This window comes from Cetorhinus maximus, chromosome 1, assembly GCF_964194155.1.
Source record: "Cetorhinus maximus chromosome 1, sCetMax3.hap1.1, whole genome shotgun sequence".
Taxonomy (NCBI): Eukaryota; Metazoa; Chordata; class Chondrichthyes; order Lamniformes; family Cetorhinidae; genus Cetorhinus; species Cetorhinus maximus.
The window spans coordinates 126,903,518-126,926,462 of NC_135879.1; the positions used below are offsets into that span (position 1 = coordinate 126,903,518).

Here is a 22,945-nt window from a genome sequence, read left to right on the forward strand (position 1 = left end):
GCATGCTAATATTCTCTTGCACTGGATTTCAAGTGTACTGAACAAAGTCTTGTCAGATGGTCACATATATTGACTTATTAGATTCAAGTGAACTTTAGATAAACTCCTGCAGCTGTACTCATCCCTTTTTCAAAGCTTTTGATAAGAAACCTGAATTTCAACATTACATGCAGCAAAAAATTAGATTTTAAAAATTAAATATAAAGACATGATGTAGAACCATCTGGAATGAATTTGAACAGCCTTATTACAATAAACAAACCATTGGTGTGGCATAAGAATGTGGGATAGAGCTGCATTAAACACTCTGCACTTACATCTCAATTGATATTTTTGTGTTATCACCAATCTGCATTTTCACCGTATTCATTCCTGCCATATACAATGACACAAATGCATTTCAGCACCAAACTAGTGAAAAAAATTAAGCGGGACTAGAAAGCTGCATATTGATCAGTGTAGAAGAGAATACTTACGTTTTGAACCTGGAAGACAAAAAAGGATGATTCTCATAATAGCATTACATTTTCTCAGGAGATTATGGTGCATCGTGTGATAGCCTCCAGAAGGGATATAAGTGGCATTACTTTGGAGCAACATTGCTTCAAGCTGTTATGACCGGGTGAGAAGGGGCAAACTGGCTTTCCTCTATTCAACCTCCTCAGTTGGTCAAAACAAAGGTTTAAGTATCTTTCTCATGAGGATATGCCTTTTCCAAATGAGATTGTATTTAACTATTTAAGCTGTGAACAATAAGGAGCCAATGAAACAAGCTTTTCTTGAGTGAAAAAAAGAGCGGATTTATTAACCACTAAACCAGAGAAAAAGATAATGGGAAGAATTTTCCCGTTGGTGAGCGGGGATGGGGCCCGCTCGCCAGCAGATAAAATGACGCGGGGTGACGTCGGATGGAACTCCCGACCTCACCCCACGTCATTTCCATTTTTAAGTCAGTGGGGGTGCAGCCGAGTCAGCTGCGCGCCCGCCGACCTGTCAACGGCCTATTGAGGCCATTGAGAAACTAATTAAAATCATTAACTGACCTGCCCGTCCAACCTTAAGGCTGGCGGGCAGGCCGGGAGCCCTGGCAGGCTTCAGAAAAAACATGAAACCTCATTTACGGGCAGGATGAGGTTTCAAAAGGGTTTTTAAATTTTTAATAAAGGTTTCAAACAAAGTTATGGACATGTCCCAACTCATGTGACATGTCACATAGAGGACATGTCAGGGAAATTTTTCTTTCATTCGTATTACAATTTTTAATTCAGAGCCGATCTTCCTGATGTAGCACTTAGCCTCAGGGAGATGAGTGTGCTCTTTCATGCGCATGCGAGAAAGAGTGCACTCCTGGCTGAGGGAATCCCCGCCCACACAGGGAGCACATAGCTCTTCCTGGTGGACGTCACGCTGGGTGGGCCTTAATTGGCCCGCCCACATAAAATGGCGGCACATCCCAAATTGGGGGCGCTAATCGGAGGTGTGCTCGCCTGCGCCCGCTCCCACACTTCCTAGACAAAGTTAGAAGGATTAAAACCTCTTCTAACTTCTGAATAACTATTGTACAGACCCAGGCTGACCCCCATGGAACTTCTGCAACCCGCCAACCAGGTGAGACCTGGCGGTCTCCCACCAGCACCCCCCCTCCGACTACCCCACCCACACCTCCGACCTACTCCACACCCCCAACAAGGACCTCCTCCCCCACCCCTCCACTCCCTCAGGACTACCTCACCACCCTGGACCTGCCCAGTAGTTCCCTTCTATCTCCCTACTAGATTCCCCACACCCACATGGGACTCTTATCCCCATTCCGGCAGGCCTGACTCCTCATGAACATCCCCCCACCACCCCCAGGCCTGACCAGACCCGACACGAGGCCTGAACCCTGCCCTCTCCCCAAGGCCTCCCCACAATTCACCTAGCGCCTTCATAGAGCTCATTAACATATATTAAAATGAGGGCACATGGCACTGTCACTGCGAAAAGTCATAAGTCATACAATGTGTCAGGGGAACTTAGAACAAAATAAATAAGGCAGACCTGCTGTCAGTAGCAGAATTTGGGAGCTTTGACAGCTGATTGTTGGAGCTGAGAAAGGTGTTGCTTGAGTTGCCGCCAATTGCCTGTCGGAATGAGACCACTGGGGTACATCTGCCCCCATTCTGAGGGCCAGGTATGAGGTTCACAAAGGGTGGTTTTTTTTGCAACAATAATGGAGAAGCAAAAGCAGAAGTGGATGGAGCAAAGGAGAGCATATCACAGAGGGAGCTGGTAATGGAGTGAGGTGAGGTCAGGGTAAGAACAGTAACTCCATAAAACCGAGAGAGGAAGAAAAGGGTAGTTTAATCATTAGGTGTATAAGAATATAAACAGCATTCGGTTCTCGTATTACTTCCAGGTAATTTTATGGAGGTATTTAAAATGATAATAAGATGGGACTGCAGAGATAGAAACAGGCCATGTGCAATGGTTGAGGAATCTAAGTAAAATAGACATACATATAAGATTGAATGCAAGGAATTTTGGACAGAAAGCAGAAGAAACTTCATTTTTATTATGAGAGTTTTCAGGCTGTGGAATAAACTGGAGTTAATGACTGAAGCTGAGACCATGTCAACATTTAAGAATAAATTAGATAGACAGTTAACAAGAAAAGGAATAAGAAAGGGAATAAAGAGATACAGGAATGACAGGCACATACGATTAGCACTGCTCCTGCTGTTCGTGTGGAGGATAAACACCAGCATGGGTCAGATGGGTCATGCCTGCTCCTATGTTCTGCTACCCAAGGATGAAAAGGGTGGGTGAGCAGCTAGTATATTGCCTTGTCAGGTCACTGAACTATTTTTTTTTTCCCAGAACCGACCTGCAGTTCTGGCTAAGGTGATAGAGTTGACATTTAATGTCACTGTAATTGCCCTCCATGAGACACACAATTCTTATGTGATTTTACTGCCTTTTGCCTCAGCTCATCCAGAAGGCCATGTAGGTTGGCCTCAGAAGAACTGTACTCTGTTTTTCTCTCAGCCAGCAAGCAACAGGCTGCTCCTTTCTTCTGGTGTCTCTGCCACATCCTCCAGTGACAGACGTTCTTCAAATGTGGCAAAAATCACTTCAGACATTCACAAGGGCTACCTGACCTTCAACTCACTGAGCCACATATGTTTCCACTTCTCTGCTGTTCTCCCAAGTTTACTGTTGCGATCATCAGTCATTTGTCACTTTTATAGGGCTGCACTCTAATTTCCAAATATCCTCCCCCACCAGCGCATTATTGCCATTTTGCACAGATCTTGTGCTACTCAGCTGTCAACGAGGTTGAAATGAGCTGACCATGCAAATAAAGATGCAGTCAACAATGCAGATGAGTTCTGATGAAAAGTGACCGATCTGAAACATTAACTCTGTTTCTCACTTCACAGATGCTGCCAGACCGGATGAGCATTTTCAGTTTTTACTTCAGATTTCTAGCATCCACAGTATTTTATTTTTATATCAAGAAGCTCACTTTGCTTTCCGTTCAGACGAGGGGACAACCAACCTTTTCTCTCTGCTGGTGTTAATTGACCTGCTTTGCTTTTCCAACATTTTCCATTCATGTTTCAATATTCAAAGGTGAAAAAAGTGAGCATTCATTAGCAAGCCAGGAAAAGAGCAAAAGTGCTTGTTACACCAAGGGCTATTCATTAAAACTTCAGAATCAATGTGAAGCTGTTATTAACAGGGTTTATTGAGTAGCGGGATGCATTCAAAGTGCATTGGATCATGACCTTGAAAAAAGGTGATTTTATCCCGGTTTTTTATTCATGTTTGAAGTCAATGATCAGAACATGATGCAAGATTGGGCACTCTGACTGATGCATTGAAGAAAGCTAAGAGCATCAAAAACATCTTACCAGCGATTGTATATTCTTATTCCTTGTTTTGCCTTCATGTTTCTCTGCATTAAACTACATCTGCTAGATATCTGCTCATTTCTTAACCCGTTTATCTCCTCAAGTCTTCTAATGCCCTCCTCATTCTCCAAAACTCTTACTGATACTATGATGCACTTTTAAAAACATTTTTCACAGAATGTGGACGTCACCGACAGGCCAGCATTTATTGCCCATCCCTAATTGCCCTTGAGAAGGTGGTGGTGAGCTACCTCTAGAACACCTGCAGTCCACGTTGTGTAGGTACACCCTCAGTGCTTTTTAGGGACAAAGTTCCGGGATTTTAACCAGTGTCAGTGAAGGAACAGCATTATATTTCCAAGTCAGGGTGGTAAGCGGCTTGCAGGGAAACTTGCAGGCAGTGGTGTTCCCACGTATCTGCTGCCCTTATCCTTCCAGATGGTAGAGGTCATGGGATTAGAATATGCTGTCAAGGAGCCCCGGTGAATTGCTGCAGTGCAACTACAGACTTATAGACAGTGCATCGGCGGTGAAGGGAGTAAATGTTTAAAATGGCAGATGGGGTGCCGATCAAGTGGGCTGCTTTTTTCTGCTTTGTTATGCCATGAATTTCGCTGTCCGGTTTATACAGTTGTTTTCTTTGCCTGCTTATAATACTGTATTATGATTGTTTGACAGGAGGGGCAATTTAAAGTAGGCATAGTGATTAAGGACTTTTGCTCAGTCCATTTTGATGGACTATGCCACAGAGATCATTATCCATTAGTCCATTTGGCAATGAATGGAGCACAAACAACAAAGGCAAAATACATTATGAAGGATCTCAAATAGGTAGTATTCCAGCGATGTCATGTGCTCAAACTCTCGAAACACTAAGGCTGGAATTTTCTGCTCCCATTGGCGGTGGGCATCATGGCGGGTGTGAGCGGACATTATGGCAAGAAGGCCAAAAATTGGTTTTACGCCATCCTGAAACCAGTTTGCGATCATCCACTCCACCTGACAATGGAGGGCCATGTTTCCCGCTGTCCAACATTGGAACGTAATTTTAACGCATTTGCATCTCATCATTGTAGCTGCATGCCAGAATCATCCCCCCACATCAAATTTACCTCCCACATCGGTCTGACTTCAGAACGACATGATTTACGACTGCCTTTAAAAGACGTGCTCCTGGCGAGCTGAAATTCGAGGGGAACTCTGAGATGAGTGCACACAACCTTGCACAGCGTTTGCGACAATCACCCGGAGAACATCAAGGAAGAGGCGCCGCGCATTTTGGAGGGGCACAGGCAATTAAGTAGCTTTTTCCCAGCTGGCTTTCAGTGCGCTGCTGGCACAAGGGCCCCAGTGCAGGTGGGGCCGGGGGTGGGGTGGGGAGGGGGGCAAGGCAGCACAGACTGAAGGAAGTACACAAGAACATGCAGGGGGTGGGGGAGGGGGTGGGGAGGGTGAGGGAAGCAGCCACACATTTGGAAAAGCTTGTCAAAAGTGAGCATTCTTCCACAGCTGAGACCGTTCAGAAGCAGCTCCATGGACATGCTTGGAGTTGGGTCTCTGAAGCTTTCCTGCCCACTCAAGCAACGTAAAAGCATGAAAATGCCACCAAATGCTACAGAACTTTTCATCCCTCGAGCACAGACTGCAAATTAATGTGCATTTCAGAGGGCAGCAGAGCAACTGGCCGACTGGGCAAGTTGTAGAATCCCCTTGTGAAAGGTGGCCATGGCACAGTCACTGGGGGAGGCGCTAACAGCCTCTTGCAATGTCTTTATTAAGGTTTTGACCAATATCCCCCATGGTTCAAGCTAACAGCACAGCCTTGCAGTGTGGGTTAGGAGAATGCCTGCGCCTGAGCTGAGAGCACAGCATGCAGTCCAATGGGTGGAGCTGTCACCAATTGGTCCAGTGGAGTGCGGCGGAGGTGGGTGGGGTTTTGGACAGCTAAGAAGGGCACTACACACTGGCCATCCAAGTGGTGGCCAGCACTCTCCAGCATGTGCGAAGGGACCTTCAGACTTAACCAACAGAGCTTCTTAGTACACCCATGCTAACCCACGTGTTTCTGTCTTTCATCCTGCAGGAGGAGAACATCAAGATCATGGAGTCTGGTGATCTAGCGGTATGCCTTATGGTTTACAGAGAGCGGAGAAGGGGAAGAGTGTGACTGAGGTGCCGGCTCACCAATGGGAGGAGCATCACCTTCAAGATGAAGGGGTGGCAGGGCCTTCTGTGCACACAGCTGAAGATCCACAGTGAGCCGTCTCTCGTGGGTGCCTCACTAGGCCAGGCTCTATCCACTTGCCATAGAATTTGGTGCCTCAGAGACATGGAGGGCATCCACTGCCAGTTGCCTGAAAGTGATCGTGGTGCTCAATTTTTATGCCATTGGTTCCTTCCAGGGCTCCACAGGTGCCCTGTGCGGGATCTCGCAATCCTCCACCCATAAGTGCATCCAGGAGGTCACGGACACCATCTTTGTGAAGGTGCAGAACTTAGCGCATTTCGACCAGGATCAGGTAAGCCAGGAAGCAGAACACTGGGATTTGCAGCGATTTGTGGTTTTCCACAGGTACAGAATGACATTGGCTGCACTCATGTGGCTGAAGCTCCACACCTAATCAGCCAACTATGTCAACCGCGAAGGCTTCCACTCGCTAAATGTTGAGCTGGTCTGTGACCACCACAAATGCATCCTACAGGTCTGCGCACGATTCCCAGGGAGCGTCCACAACTCCAACATGCTTAGCAGGTCTCTGATCCTTGACAGCTTCCAAGGCCCAAAGTAGCTGCAGGGTTGGCTCCTCAGGGACAAGGGCTACCCACTGAGGACATGGCTGACAACCATGCAGAGGCCTCAGACTATACAACAAGGCTCATGCCGCGACCCGGACTTTGGTGGTGCAATTTATCGGCATTTTGAAAATGAGGTACCGGTGCCTCGACAGGTTCAGTGGAGCACTGCAATACAGTCCCTAGAGGGTGTTACGCATCATCGTTATGCGCTGCGCTCTCCACAATGTGTAGCTGCAATGGGCTGAGGACATGGCTGAGGGAGGAGATGGAAGAGCCGCACGTCTCCTCCGATGAGAGCGACGTCGAAGAGGATGAGTGTGATGAGGTCCTCGAAGGCGATGAGGCCATCTCACTGGCCAGGTGATGCAGGCACACTTGTGAGTCCCTAATAGCTGCAAGATTCGTGGATGATGAGATGCAATGAGGACAGTCCTGACATCCTCACCTTGCATCTGTGAACGTTTGACTTCTTTGTGGCTGATGGCAGCGCACATACCCTCAGTGCTCAGGCTCATGTCATAGAGACACAGCGGAGGCCCTAATAGTCACTAGATTCCAGGAGGATGATGACAACATGCAGTGAGGACACTCCATAGATCTTCACATAGCCTCTGTGAATGTCTGATTTCTGTCTGGCTGAGGGCAGCTCACTTGCACTCTGTGATCGGGGTCATATCATAGAAGTGCAACAGTGAAACTTTAAGTACCACTGCTCTTTTGGCAGCCTTCAGTAAATGTCCCCTTCAGGACCGGACCATCAACAGACATAGATGAACAGATGCGGGGGTGGGGGGGTAGCCCCACCTTAAAGGTGCTGAGAGCACACAGAGAGAATGTCGGAACTCTGTCACGCCTGCCCACAACATCCTGGCAGCAATGACCAGCAACATCGAGGTGCAGGCATCAGTAATGTGTCCAGGGAGTGTGAGGCCGGACAATCACTTTGGTCTGAAGGTTACACACTGCACAGGGAAGAGGCCCTGGACTGAGACACCTGCCTTTATCTTGTGCAGAAACCACGGTTTCACATCTTTATGACACGAACACTGCTTATCATAACAAGGAGCCTTAGACAAGGGGACATTCTTGGGAGTTTATTTACAATAGCGAGCATTATGTACAAATGATTAACACCTGTGTCCACATGGTGCAACTACATCTTCTTAACTTTCCTAACCCTGCTGCCATGTCTTGGTGCTCCCCTGACATCCACAGCGGAGGTGGAGGCAGCCTACTGACTGCTGCGCCCTGTCTGTGATGACATTGGCAGGCGTCCTCTGGAGGGCTGAGACCTGGAAGGCATTGGCCTGCTTTGGGTAACCTGCTGTGGCCCAGGGGCACCTGGGCCTGTGGAGCTGGAGATAATGGGGTCGCAGGAAGAGGGAATTTGGATTAGCCGGACATTCCCGGAGTCACCTGGTTGGATGACCCTGGAGTGTTGAGCTGCTGGTCCTCCTCCCGATGGGTACCTAATGGCCCCTGGCTGAATTCTTGAGAAGAAGGGGAAGCTGGAATGAGATCGAGCTGCCCCACACCCCTCTCGTATTGACAGTGTTGGAGGCCAACTATGGCGTTAGTGATAGAGCGCAACCCACGTTGCAGTGCAGGACCAATGTCCTGGACCAACGTCTCCATGGCAGCCGCCATCCTGCCAGTGTTGACCTCAGTGCGTCGCATGCTGGCTCTATCACCTCAGACCTGAGACGGATGGATTCCTCCACTGTCCCTTGCAATCAGAGCAATGCAGCTGACATCCAGTCCTGATGTTCCCATGATTGTCGCTGCAGCTCCAGCAACTGATTGAGGACGGAGTTCAGAGGTTCATCATCTGACTTGGACTCAGCAGATTCCTTGCCTCCAGCAGTCCTCTGAGTGCCGGTGACCTCGGATGTCCCTGCCTCCTCCTGCTGTGAAGCAGATTTTGTGCTGTGCTCAGCAGATTGTGATCCCGAGGCTGCTCTACATCCAGGTCGCATTAAGGTGTGTGTAGCTGCGCTGGTGGAAGGTGTGGTTGAGTGCGGTGATGGGTCTTCAATGGTGCGGTCCTCGGTGCTGGGGTTGGGGTCGAGGTTGCCTGAAGGCAAATGTCAGATGTGCTTTCGAGAGAAAGCAGAGATTATTAGTGCTTGGCAGCTACGTACGCACAGAACAGTGGACTCAGAGTAGCACTGATAAGGATAATGTGGTGCAACATCTTCATGTGGATACCTTCTGTCAACCTCACCGTCGTCGCAGGAACGGTCCAGATACTCTCTGGTCAGTTCCAATGCGCGACTCTCGAACGGAATGAGCACCTTGATGTCCGGCACTTCCGAGGTCTGGGACCTCTCCCACTGACTGTGTGTGATCTTGTCCTGAATAAAGACAGATGGAGAGAGTGTGAGCAAGGTGCATGCCAGGTCAAATGAGGAGGGTGCGTGTGTGCTGAGTGGAACCATGGACGGGATGAGGAGGTGATGTGAGGGTAGGTGTGAGAGAGCGAGTGGAGGTGTCCCTTGAGCTGGCAGTGAGTGAGATGCCAGTGAATGTGCGATGGGCTTCTGAACAGGTGAATTGAGATTGATGAGATGGTTGACTTACTCTGGCAGCACAGATGAGATCGTTCATCCTTTCCTGCACTGGATGGCTGACCCCTTGTGTGTAGTGTTGGAACTCACCACCTCTGCCACCACCTTCCAAGCTGGAGTGGTGAGACTGATGGGCCTCCTGCAGCCAGAGCAGGGATAGAGGACATCACGGCGGGCCTCCATCCCAAGGATGCGTCATTGATTCGGGGGGCTGTGCTATTCTTGGCTTTTAGGGCCATGTCTTCACTGAAGCACTCTTGGACTGTAAGCATTGAGAACCGTGTGCGCGGCTACAGTTTAAATATGGCACCCTGAGTAAGGAAGCAGCAAGGTAATGGCGTGGTGGGCAAATCAGAGGCTGCCCGCCAGCGATCCAGCATGTTTCCTGTGACTTCGTAATTTATGAGTGGGCGATACAGCGCAAAATTCCACCATTGTGGCCAGAGGTTAAAACGTCTTTTTTCACACCGGCTACCGCACAGTGCAAATCTGGGACGATTCCACCCTAAGACATGCCCTAAATTATTCTGATTCTATTAGAAGAATGCAGTGGGGCAGATTTTTTTGTCTTCACCAGTAATTTGGCAGAATGAATGACCTGCCCCTCCTAGGACTTGTCTGCTTTATGTTCTAATCATCTCAAAGGAATGCCAGATTAACCTACCCTAGCGGTAGAAGCAAAAACCTGCCCCAGTGAATTAGCAACTCGTATGTTAATCCAAATATTTGATAATGCAATGCAATATTCAGTGAATTCAGAAGCTCTCACCTCATACTATTAATGGGTTATTTTTGAAAATATACTACATACTCAAAGGATTAATGCAAAAATCAACACAATATTCAGGGAATTATTTCTTCCTGATTAAACTGCACTACCATTGATTCTGCTAATAAGCAGTGCTGAAGAACACAAATTAACCTCTGCTTTGCAAGTGCAATTCTCATTTTAAAATAACCTTTTCATACTTTACTTGCTGGAAGTGGACGTGTTAAAAGGGTACAATATCCATTAGTTTTTTGTCAGGCTTTGCCTTTCACAGTTAGGTAGATGGGCTAAATAATAATTATTATTAAACAATACTCTTACTGGGCTTTCTTTAATGTTTTTGAAACAAAGTGTATGAGTGAGATTTTTTTTTTATCCACCATAATAAGCTGTCAGTGTCCAAGGGTCAAAAGCTGCTGGGTATCAGAAACTACGGTTATATTAGAGAGATATCTTCTGCAAGCAATTAAATATATGGACCGAAGCTTGCTACCTGATTACCCATCATTTACATCAAAGTGATGTTAAAAGCAGTGGCATCACACCATTATAAAATCATATTGTTGCATACCTCTTTCAGTTAGCAATAGAAATAATATTTAGGTAACAAGGAGCTTAAATCCTAGTTGAGTGATGAGAATGATTGCTTTGCTTTAAATCAATTAAATCAACAAACTTTGATTCTGTGGTATAAGTAGTTACTCAAGTAAATAATCAACATCAAAAACCTTTTTTGTTTACCTGTGATCTTGGGTTACTTCCACTGCCAGAATTTGCCTTTCACAATTAGGCTGACAGACTAAACAATACTTTCCCTGGGCTTTCTTTAATGTTTTTGAAACAAAGTGTATGAGTCAGTCAATTTAATTTTTGACTTCTGCTTCTTCCCTCTGATGTACCCTATTTCTCTAGGTTACCCAGCTGAAATCAAGAGAATTTTACAGCACCAAAGGAGACCATTCAGCTCACTGAACATGTGTTAACTCTCTGAAAGAGCTTTGCACTTAGGCGACATATTCCACTGTTCTTTACCCATGTCCTTCAAAATGTTTCTTTTTAAAATATTTATCCTCCTCCCTTGAAAAAGATATTATGGCTTCCACTTCTTCAATTGGTTTTGATAGGGCAATCTATATTCTAACAACTCTTTCCATAATCTCCTAATCCAGCTAAGGGAATCAAGGGTTGTGGGGAAAAGGCAGGAAAGTGGAGTTGAGGATTATCAGATCAACCATGATCTCATTGAATGGTGGAGCAGACTCGATGGGCCGAATTGCCTGCTTCTGCTCCTATGTCTTACAGTCTTATGGCCCTTCATTTCTTTGTTGATATCCTTAAATTTACTCCCTCTACCATTCAGTGCTGAACGGAAATAGATTTGCTTCACTTTACTTTAGGAGCCCATTTAAACATGTTGAGCAGTTATCCTTTTACTGTTCTCTGTTGCAATAAAAAAGAGTGCCAGTTTCACTATTATTTCCACATAACTGAAACTTCTCATTCCTGGCATCAACTTGTGAATCTCTTCTGCATGTCATCAACATCCTTCTTAAAACTGGGTCCCCAAAACAGGACACAATGACTGAGAAATTGGTTTAAGCTGGCAAGAACATCCAGTGAGAATGATCTCTGCTCTGGGCCAGTTAGGCCCAAGGGGCACTCTGCCTTTATATGAAACAAGCGAGCTGCAGATATCTGGTGGGCATCTCTGTGCAGCTCGCTGTTGAAGAGGATATTCATTTAGGGCTGTGGCTTTCATGCAGTGGCACTCAGTGTCCTGAGAGACAAGAGTCTGGTGATTGGCTGGGAAGCAAGTGACCAGGAAAGAGGGGAAAGTGATTTGGAAGGTGGGGTTCCATCGGGAGAGGCCGAGCAGGACTCACCAGCCATCTTTGGTACAACATTGGAGCTGGCTCTACATTCAGCAAAAACCTTTTTGATAGCAGCCTCCGGCAGTCCTTTCCAAAGGGCCTCAAATAGGTGCAAAAGGTTTTGGGTGTGTCTTGGTCATTTGATTTTATGCTTTTACCAATGTGTTGCATGGCATACAGCTGGCGCATAATTTGTGTGTGCCCCTCCCACCAAATTGGATGTTCAGCACCTGTTTTGTACCTGAAGAAAAGATGTCAATATTTGTACTAATGATTTGAATAGGTTTGTTTTTAGCTCTTCGCTTTTGTGCTCAACATCCCTGCTTATAAAAACTGGGATCCATTGGCTTTCAGTTGTTTTAAAAAAAATCTATATACCAGAATCTAAAAGTCTCTCTGCTTCTTTTAAAGTTGTATCATTAAGTACATAAATTCCCCTCGTTGCTCTTCCCAAACTACCTCATAAGTACCTGAAAATAGGAGCAAGAGTAGGCCATTTGGCCCCTCAAGTCTGCTCCGTCATTCAAAAAGATCATGGCTGATCAGATTGTGGCCATAACTCTACTTTCCTGCCTGTGCCCCATAACCTAGACTCCCCTGTAGTTGAAAAATCTGTCTAAGTCAGTCTTGAATATATTTAATGACCCATCCTCCACTGCTCGCTGGGGGAGAGAATTCCAAACACTAATGGCCCTCAAAGAAATTCCTCCTCATCTCCATCTTAAATGGGAGGCCCCTCGATTTGAAACTCTACCCCTAGCTCTAGATTCTCTCACAAGGGGAAACACTCTCTCAGCAATTACCTTGTCAAGCCCCCTCAGAATCTTACATATTTCAATAAGATCACTTCTCATTCTTCTAAACTCAGATGAGTTTAAGCCCAAGCTGCTCAACCGTTCCTCATAAGACAACCACTTCAAGCTTCTCTAAACTGCTTCATGCAAACATATCCCCCCCCTTAAATAAGGAGACTGTTATGACAAGGATGGCAGGAGTGTGCATATGATCTAGTCGCACTACTCCGCAGGCTGTACCATTAATTTTAAAGTTTCATTTTCTCACCAAAATAGCCAATTGTCTATTTCCTCTACTGCTGTCCAGAATAAGAGAGTCTTCAACCAGGCTTCTTTCAATAAACTCAGAATGATTGCTTATTATAAAAGGAAACTTCTTTTAAAAAATTTGCAAGTACTGGTTAACACACAATTGTAATCGGGAAGTATAACTATCTATCTCTAGCTAAAGAATTCCCTCATGCATGCACGTGCACACACACACACACACACACACACAGCAGAGATGGGCTTCAGAGGATGGGCATTCTAAACTAAAGGGTAAAGTTGTCAGGGTCTCTATGCTATTGACCTGGAGTTCCCTTGTGTGAAAATGGGCTGCCGGTCCCAGTGGACGTCTGGAAGTTATCACCGACTGGTCTCAGTTTTGCAGGTCTTAATGCAGACCAATTGCACTCAGATGAGGGTTCTCTGGCTACATACAATTTTAGGCAATGTAGAGAGAGAGAGAGGTGGAGAGAGAGAGCCAGTAAGGTAGCCTTCTTTCCTCAGCTTGTTCACCGACAAGACTGCCTTCAAAACCAGGAGGTTAAGTTATTTTCTCTCTCCCATGTGATTTCCAGCAAGTTACCAACCTTTGCCTTTTCAGTTTTTTTCCCCATCAATTAAAGTGATTGCTATTCAAAACAAACAACCAGATTTTCCTCAGTATCAAAAAGGTCAGGTGATTTCTTGGAAGTGGCCTGCTTGTTGACAGTTCTTTTAAAAAAAATCCCAGCTCAGCATCCAAATGCACAGATCATGCCAAGTTCTTCCATTTTGTAAAAGAAAAATTATTTTTTTTATCATTCATGGGTTGTGGGCGTCGCTGGCTGGGCCAGCATTTATTGTCCATGCCGAGTTCCCTTGAGAAGGTGGTGGTGAGCTGTCTTCTTGAACTGCTGCAGCCCGTGTGGTGTAGGTACACCCACAGTGCTGTTAGGGAGGGAGGTCCAGGATTTTGACCATGAGAGATATGATTCTGTCTTGAGAGATATGATTCTAACATGCCTCCACCCTTAAGAGATGAAACACCATTTCCAAATGTGTTTCATCATAAAGTATACAGAAAAAAAATGTACAACATATAAAACAAAATTCAAACACACTCACTCAGTCATTCACTCCTTGTACAGAATCTGTACATTTTGACTTTTTTGCTTTCCAGATGTTTTTTTGCAAAATTTACATTATGTAGCAATTATATTCTTCTTCTCAGCAATATGAACAACTTCTAAGTTATAAGGCTGTAATTAGCAAACTCCATGGGGACAATCTGAATCTTAAATTTTTCCACAAAGGCCAAGGGATTATGATCAGTATATACTCGGGTTTCTTTGCAGCTACAACAGGTATGTACCTCAAAATGTTTAAGAGCCAGTAATGATCCCAATGCTTTCTTTTCTATCATAGAGTATCTCTTGATGCCAATTTATTTTTTTAGAAAATTACCCCACCGGCTTCGCTATGCCCGATTCATCTTCCTGCACACCCAACCCCAAGTCACTAGCATCAATTGGCACCTTGAAGGATTTAGCGAAATGAGAGGCAGCTAACAGCGGTTCATTAGTTAGGATCACCTTCAGCTTCTCAAAAGCTGTCTGGCACTCTCTTGACCATACCAATATAGATTTATTTTGAAATGTTAGTGGAGCAGCTATTGTGCTGAGGTTTGGCACATGTATCTCATTCACCTCTCCTGAACTCAAAGAAGTGTTCACATTCGGTTTCACAGCTGCACTTAGCGTTATAACTTGATCTGTTGTACTTTCAGTCAGGGCTCCTCTTCCTGAATCGCCCTTATGTAGCCCAATAAGTTCCATGGATTTTCTGCACAACTTGCAGCAATCAGCATTAACGTATCCCACCTTGTAACAATGGAAACACTTCGGCCTTCGAATATCACTTCCATCCTCAGCACCTTCCTTTCTGGTCTGAAGAGGAGTTCCCAGGGAATTCCCAGCTGTCCTTTCCCTTCCCTGGTTAATTACCTTCCTTTCACCTTCCCACCTTCTATTCTTTTTGGGTTAGTGGGGGTGATGGAAAAGGGTTTAGACTTATGGACCAGCTCATAATCGTCAGCCACCTTTGCTGCCTGTCTAGCTGTTGCAACCTTCCGGTCTTCTATGTGGGTTCTAACTACTGGAGGAAGTTAATTTTTAAACTCTTGCAGGAGAATTATTTCCTGATGAGTTAAATATGTTTTTTCTACCATTAACACCCGTATCCAACAGTCAAAATTACTTTGCTTTACCCTCTCAAATTCAATATAGGTCTGCCCAGGCTGTTTCCTTATGTTACAAAATTTCTGTCTGTTTGCATCAGGGACCAACTCACACGCACTTAGAATAGTTTTTTTTACTGCATCATAATCCACAGATACCTTTTCTGACAGCAATGCATATATCTCATGAGCTTTACCCACCAACTTACTCTGTAAGAGCAATGTCCAGATTTACTTTGGCCATTTCATTTGCTTAGCTACCCCCTCAAATTAAATAAAGATCCCTTTCCTCAAACCTTGGAAGGGTTGTACAAATTTGAACATCGCCCCACTGGGATTTGGGTTGGAGGTGGTTTTTTCACCATCAGAATCTTCCTCAGCATCCGAGGCCTCTCTGTTAAATTCCAGTCTCTTAAGCCAGCATTCCCTTTCTCTTTCCTTCTCCCTTTCCTCCCTTGCTGGCTGTTCTCTCTGGAGGTCAAGTTTTCATATTTCCAATTCTCTTTTCTTTTCCTTTTCTTCCCATTCTCTTGCCTTTAGCTGTTCCCTTTCACTCTCCTGCCGTACTTTTATATTCCACCCCCTTGCCATAAAAGTCAACATTTCATTTGTCTTCCTATCTACTTACTGTATCTGCAGGTTAACCTCTTATGATTCATGTACAAGGACAACCAGATCCCTGTGCACCGCAGTATTCTGCAGTCTCTTTCAATTTAAATATTTTGTCTTTCTATTTCTGCCACCAAAATGGACAACCTTATATTTTCCCACTTTATACTCCATCTGCCAAGCATGTGCCCTCTCACTAAACCTATCTAAACCTTTCAGACTTGTCAGCAAATTTGGCTACAATACACTCAGTCCCTTCAACCAAGTCATTAATATAGATCATAAATAGTTCAAGCCTCAGCACTGATCTCTGTAGCAGCTCGCCAATTTGCCAACCTGAAAACCTTCTTCTCAAAATTATATTTCATGCGACATTCAATTGCTACAAAAGCTACACTTATGTGTCCACAACACAAGCACTAATGACCTACCCAAATTACTGCCAGTGTTTACTTTACAAAATAGCTACCACCAGTCTTTCATCTCTTTCAGGGAAGCACTAAATATGTAAACATTCTCACTCATGTGCAAAGAAATGTTACATCAGAAGAAAATTTAACAATTGCTTTGTATCACATCATATAGGAATTAAGTAAAAAACAAATACTATCTAATATGTCCTATTATGTATAGTTCTACAAAGCACCAGTAACACTGCTGTAATAACTGAAGTACATGAAGATTTAATGGTTAGAACAAATGGATTCTGAATGCTCTGGGACTAAAGCCAACATGCTGTTGTGCAAATTGCTGAATGTACATTTAGCCAGGAACTGGTGCAATTTATACAATGATTAAACATATCTGAATATTTTATCAATGCTTTCAATAATTAATACACGGTTCGATTACAAAAATACTTAAGTTTCCAAAGTTGTCACTTGAACTTACTGAACAATATTATGGCCTAAGGATAATGCTGACTTGAACAAGTGCAAGAGTACTGACCTTCATAATCAGAGGCTTATTACCTTGATGAATTTCAGTGCATAAAAGGTACGTGTAAAATTTGGAGACTTTCTTAATCTCCTCTCTGAGAATTAGGAACAGAGGAAAATTAATAACCCTGTGCACTGGTACTGAATAATAAGGGCAGGAGCCACCTTAATGACATTGAGTAGCCCATATTATTTGAAAGAAGATAATTTCTTAAAAACCAGCAGTTATTAGTAATCAGTGCAAAATCTCATGTATAAGTCATTCTTCTGCACCATTCTTATAATCTACAATGTACAGCTTGAAAAAAAAAATCAACAGATAAAGTAACCACGATGAATCATTTTCAAAAATATCACTTGGGCCAAAAACGACCATGACAAGAAAAAATATATCTTGGCCAGAATTGTTACCTCTTTGGGCGGGCACGCACCCTACCTGAACGAGCATAAAATGACGTGTGATGACGTCAGTCAAGTGTCCTGGCATCATCATGCACTCAGGCGATATTTCGGTCGGTGAGCACGCGCGGTAGTTGGCAGCATGCCCGCTGACAATTAACAGGCCAATTAAGGCCATTAAATATAAATTTTTCACTGCCCATCCAACCTTACGGTTGGCAGGCGGGTGAAAAGGCCAAGCGGCCTGTGTATTTTTTTAACAAACCTCACCCACGGTCAGGTTGAATTTCCAACAGCTATTAAAAATAAAAAGTTTAACTTTTCATTAAAAATGTGTCCCTACTCATGTGACAGAGTCACATGAGGAGACATGTTTTGGAACATTTTAAAAATCTTTATTTTTGATTTTTTATATCTTTAGCCCCCTGCAGCAGCTCTGTCACCTGATCAGGCTCATTTCCGAATATTAGGTCCAGAGCTGCCCCCTCCCTTGTTGGGCTTTCTACTTACTGGCTAAAAAAAGTTCTCCTGGATGCAACTTGAGAATTTTGCTGCCTCCCTACCTTGCACATTAAAACTGCCCCAGTTAATATTTGGGTAGTTAAAATCCTCTACTATTACTGGCTTATTATTCTTACATATCTCTGAAATTAGATTACATATTTGATCCTTTATCTCTCCCTGACTGTTTGGGGGCCTATAGTACACACCCAATAGCATGTTTGCCCCCTATATGTTTTTTACTTCTGCCCACAAGGCCTTATTTGATGATCCTTCCAAGATATCACCCCTCCTCACTGCTATAAATTGATTCCTTGATCAATATTGCGATGCCCCTCCTCTTCTATACCCCTCCCTATCTCGTCAGTTATGACACAGCAGTTGGTAAAGGCTGTTATTTAAAATCCCAGACAGAAACTTTGAACAACTGGCATAACCTATATTTTCAATTGGTATGTTTAAGATGCAACTCTGAATTCTGGAATGAACCCACCAAGCCTCCAGAGGTTTTATATCAAACTAAATGAAACATTTATTAATTTACAAAATATTAAATACATACACATCTACAAATTACTATCATGGCTTTTTTTTAAAATCCCAAATTAGTCTCCACTAAGGAAACAATAATCAATAGACTTAAACAGACACCAGGCAAAGCATTTTTCACCTTACAAATTCAAAATTAGGCTCCTTTCAATTTGATTCCTTTGCAGACAGTTGTAGGCTTACAGCTGCTTAGATCTTACATACCTCTAACCTGCACACAAAAAACTCCTTTCTCTTATATCCAGTCCTCCCCTTCGAATGTACCCTTTGAACTCTGCCTCTTCTAACAATAAAACCTCTTTCATAGTACCAATTTTATTAGTAATATAAACATTGCTTGGTGTCTCCTAGTTAGGTATAAGATTTCACCCCCACTCTTGAATGCTCTATTCAACAAAATGCAAATGTACCTCTACCTCTGTTTACATCTCAAAACTACGATACGTCAAAGCACCCAGACTAGCTGGCTTTAATCCAATTAATACACACACAGACAAAACCTCTATTCTAAATAAAAAATTCCAATAACATTATATACATTAATATCTCTTCCTGACACCCTGCCCTTCTTTTAGCCAAGTCTCGGTCATAGCTATGATATCATGCTTCCATATGCCTATCTGTGCCCTCAGCTCGTCTGTCTTATTCCTTAGGCTCCTTGCATTAAAATATATTCCATTTAGCCTTGCTAAGCTCACTTCTTTCTTATCCAGCCTATGTTTTCTCTGCCTTCCAGACTTACTTGCTAGCGTTTTAATGCTAATTCCATCTCAGCTTCTTTCCCCCGGACCTACTTTTCAGGATCCCATCCCCCTGCCAATTTAGTTTAAATCCACCCAAACAGCATTAGCAAACCTCCCCACAAGGATGTTGGTCTCGTTCCTGTTCAGGTGTAACCTGTTCAACTTATACAGGTCCCACCTCCCCCAGAAATGGTCACAATGCCCCAGGAATCTAAAGCCCTCCCTCCTGCAACATCACTCCAGCCACACATTCATCTGCTCTATCCTTCTGTTCCTATACTCACTACTGCGTGGCACCAGGAGTAATCCAGAGATTACTACCTTTGAAGCCCTGCTTTTTAATTTCCTACCTAACTTCCTAAAGTCTGCTTGCAGGACCTCATTTCTCTTTCTTCCTATCTCATTGGTCCCAACATGGACCATGACCTCCGGCTGTTTACCCTCCCGATTCAGAATGCCCTGCACCCGTTCTGTGACATCCTTGACCCTGGCACCCGGGAGGCAACATACCATCCTGCAGTCACCTCTACAGCCACAGGAACACCTGTCTACTCCCCTAACAAATCTCCTATCCCTATTTCCCTTCCGCATTTCTTCCTCCCCCCAAGCAGCTGAACCACCCACAGTGCCATGGCCTTGGCTCTGTTTCGCCTCTACAGAGGAACCGTCGCTCTCACTGTTTTCCAAGGCCGGAAACACGGTTTGTGAGTGAGATGCGCTCCTGGGATTCCCTCACTACCTGCCTGGTCCCCTTCTTCTGTCTGGCGGTCACCCATTCCTTCTCTGCTTGCACTTCCTTAAGCTGTGGGGTGACCATGTCCTGAAACGTGCTATCCACGAACCTCTCAGCCTTGTGAATGCACCGTAGTGCCCCCAGCTGCCGCTCAAACTCCAAAACCCAGGGCCCGAGCTGCTCCAGTCGGAGGGACCTGCTGCACACATGGACATCCAGGCTGCCAGGAGCGTCTAGGATTTCCCACATAGTGCAGGATATGCAAATCACAGGACTGTGCTCCCCAGACATATCTTAACGAAATAGAATAAGGACCCTTGCTTTTATTTTACCCTTACTCCAACTTGAGTATTGACTAGATGCTAGAACCTCTAAATTAGACTAGATTCTCTAGGCCCTGCTGACTGCCTGACCCAGGGTCCTCCTCTTGCACTCTCCTATCTATGTCATTGGTATCTACGTGGACAACTACCACTGAATCCTCCCCCTCTTATACATACGTAATTGGTTTTGTTTAAGATTCTTATTTTCACTTTCAAACTTAAGATGGGATACAATTGTATTATGATCATTGTTTTCCAGCAGATCTTTTACTCATCATCAAAGGCAGATCCTTGGTTCTGTCCTGTGCAAGTCTTTACATTGTCCAATAACTTCCTTCAATTTTCAATCTTTTACCATGAGATTATTAATTAACCCTGCCTCCTAAAAAACACTAGATCTAAAATGGTTTTATGGCTGGTTGGTTCCATAATGTATTGTTCCAGGAAACTGACACAAACACATTCTACAAACGCATCTTCCAGACTACCTTTGCCAGTTTGATTGGTCCAGTCTATATGAAGATTAAAGTCAACCACAATTATTATATCGCCTTCATTACAAGAGCCAATTATTTCTTGCTTAATGCTCTTCCCAACAGTATAACTACTATTGGGGGACTTATAAACTACTCCCATCAGAATTTTTAGCCCCTTGACATTCCTAATCTCCCCATCCATACTGATTCTATTTTCTGATCTTCTGAGCCAGGATTGTTCCTCACTAATATTCTTATGTCACCCTTTACTGTCAGAGCTACACCTCCTGCTTTTCTATTCTGTCTGTCTCTTTGAAATGTTGTGCACCCTGGATATTTATTTCCCAACCTTGGTCACCTTGTAACCATGTCTGTAATGATGATTAGATCTGAACTATTTTTCTCTATTTGTACCACTAGTTCATCTTATTGCGAGTGCTTCATTCATTCGGATAAAGAGCATTTACATTTATTTTTTCTACTACTATTATTTGTCGATGCACTATTACCATTCAACTCTATCTCTTCCTGTCCCACTCTGCTCATCTTTAGCCAAATTTCTACACTTCTATTGTCCTGACTTTTCTCTTTAGATTTCTAAATCTCCCTTCACCTGAACTCTTCCCTCCCTTTTAGTTAAAAGCCCTATCCACAGCCCTAGTTAGTTGAGCCATCAGGACATTGGTGCAGCTGAGCTTAACTGTAGGCCAACCTCATGGAATAGCTCCCTCTTTCTTGGGTACTGGTGCAAGTGCCCCATGAATTGAAACTCCTGCTTCCCACATCACCTTTTGAACCGCACATTTAATTTTCTGGTCTGCTTGGCCTATGGTAATTGACACGTGGCTCAGGAATCAATCCAGAGATTATGACCTTTGGCATTTTAATTTGAACCCTAACTCCTGCTGCAGAAAGCTAAAGGCTGGTCCAGGTGAGAACTGATTCACTCTCCCACTGACTGCCTCCTGACCCTGCCATACATTGAGGAGAATCTTAACCCCTAAGGACTATGGGTCTGAAGTGGGTGAAGTGTGCGGGCGGGACAAATGTATTTTTTTTTCCCAGAGTGGGACAGAACCCTGTTCCAATTTGAATACCAGTGAGAAACCTACCCTCCAAATTTGGGGATTTCTGAATTGAATGTGGGCAGCTCATTATTGGTGCAATTGGTATTCTTGCAGAGAGCTGGTACAGAAATGATGGGCCAAATGGCCTCCTCCTGTGCTGCAACAATTCTATGATCCCTTGAAGCCTGTTAGCAGAAATTCATACCTCATTTGACTTATGACGGACAGGTGGATAAAAACTTGGTCAAAATGCTAGTTTACAAGGGTCATCTTAAAGGAGGGAAAGGAGGTCAATAGGAAGACCTGTTAAGGGAGGGAATTCCAGACAAAAGTAAAACTGGAGTTCGAAATGTTTCAAGGTGGCCTTTACTGTAATGCCAATTTGTAATTCAAAATCAAACTGACATACAGACAAGAGTACATAACAACCTCACACGCTGACTCTATTAAGGGTGAACACTGCTTATAAATGGAAGCCACTGTCTTGTGAGATATCACAGCTTTTTTATGGAGAATCAATCCCTCAAATATTGATTAGACTTTAAAAATAACAGGCTGCCAGTAATTTTGTAAAGATTTAAATGCATTCACATACCCTCGATATCGCACCATCTCCTCGAGTTTAACAAAAGCGGTTTTGCAGGGCAAGACTCTTTTCTATCATTTCTCCATAAATGACAGAGCCATAATGACTGTACATAATACTGGAGGTTGTGTTAGAGCATGGTGCTAAGCTATTGGGCTAGAATTTCATCCTCACTGCCCGAGTGGTACTTTTACAGGGTCCAATGAAACAAAGGTGGATTATTTAAAGGTTGGACGATCCACTGACACATTCGCACTCAGGCACTGAAGACAAAAGTCTATCACATGGTTTCTGCTAAGGCAATATCGGAAAGGTTGTGAATGAAGCAGAAATAAAAAGGGAAAAATTTGCTTTGTTAGCATTTCACAACTGAATTCAATATTATCTTACTAGCCTACTGCCAAACAACATTATCTCAAAAGCTGCATGCAGCAAGATAGATACAGAATTACCAGTTTCTTTGTTTTCCTTTAGTATGTGAAATTCAATCAGCTTCCATTCAAATTTGATTCTTTCCTCACATTGCAGGCATGTTAAATGCACAACTGAAACATGCTCTACCTATTTAATTACCACGTTCCAAGGTGTTGGGTTGTGATTTTATATAAGATATCACTGAGAATTCAATTTCATTTGGTATCTTGCAGAAAGTTCATTAGGCGCTTATAACAGAAGAATTTCTCCCACCTACTCCCACTTGAACTTAAAGCAATTCAGTGGTCAATTTTCATAAAACTCTACACTCTGATTTCAATAAAATCTATCATTTGTGCCCCTTCCATGTCAACATGACATTATCACTTCCTACACTCGACTTCCTTGGCCCCTTCGAGGGGGTTGTCAATT

At 43.9% G+C, this 22,945-nt stretch overlaps 1 protein-coding gene across 5 annotated transcripts in view; it reads right to left on the minus strand.

Annotated features, from left to right (window-relative positions):
* Positions 1 to 22,945, minus strand: part of arap2 (ArfGAP with RhoGAP domain, ankyrin repeat and PH domain 2) — a 454,954-nt gene that overhangs the window by 155,746 nt on the left and 276,263 nt on the right. The gene's annotated exons all lie outside the window — the stretch shown is intronic.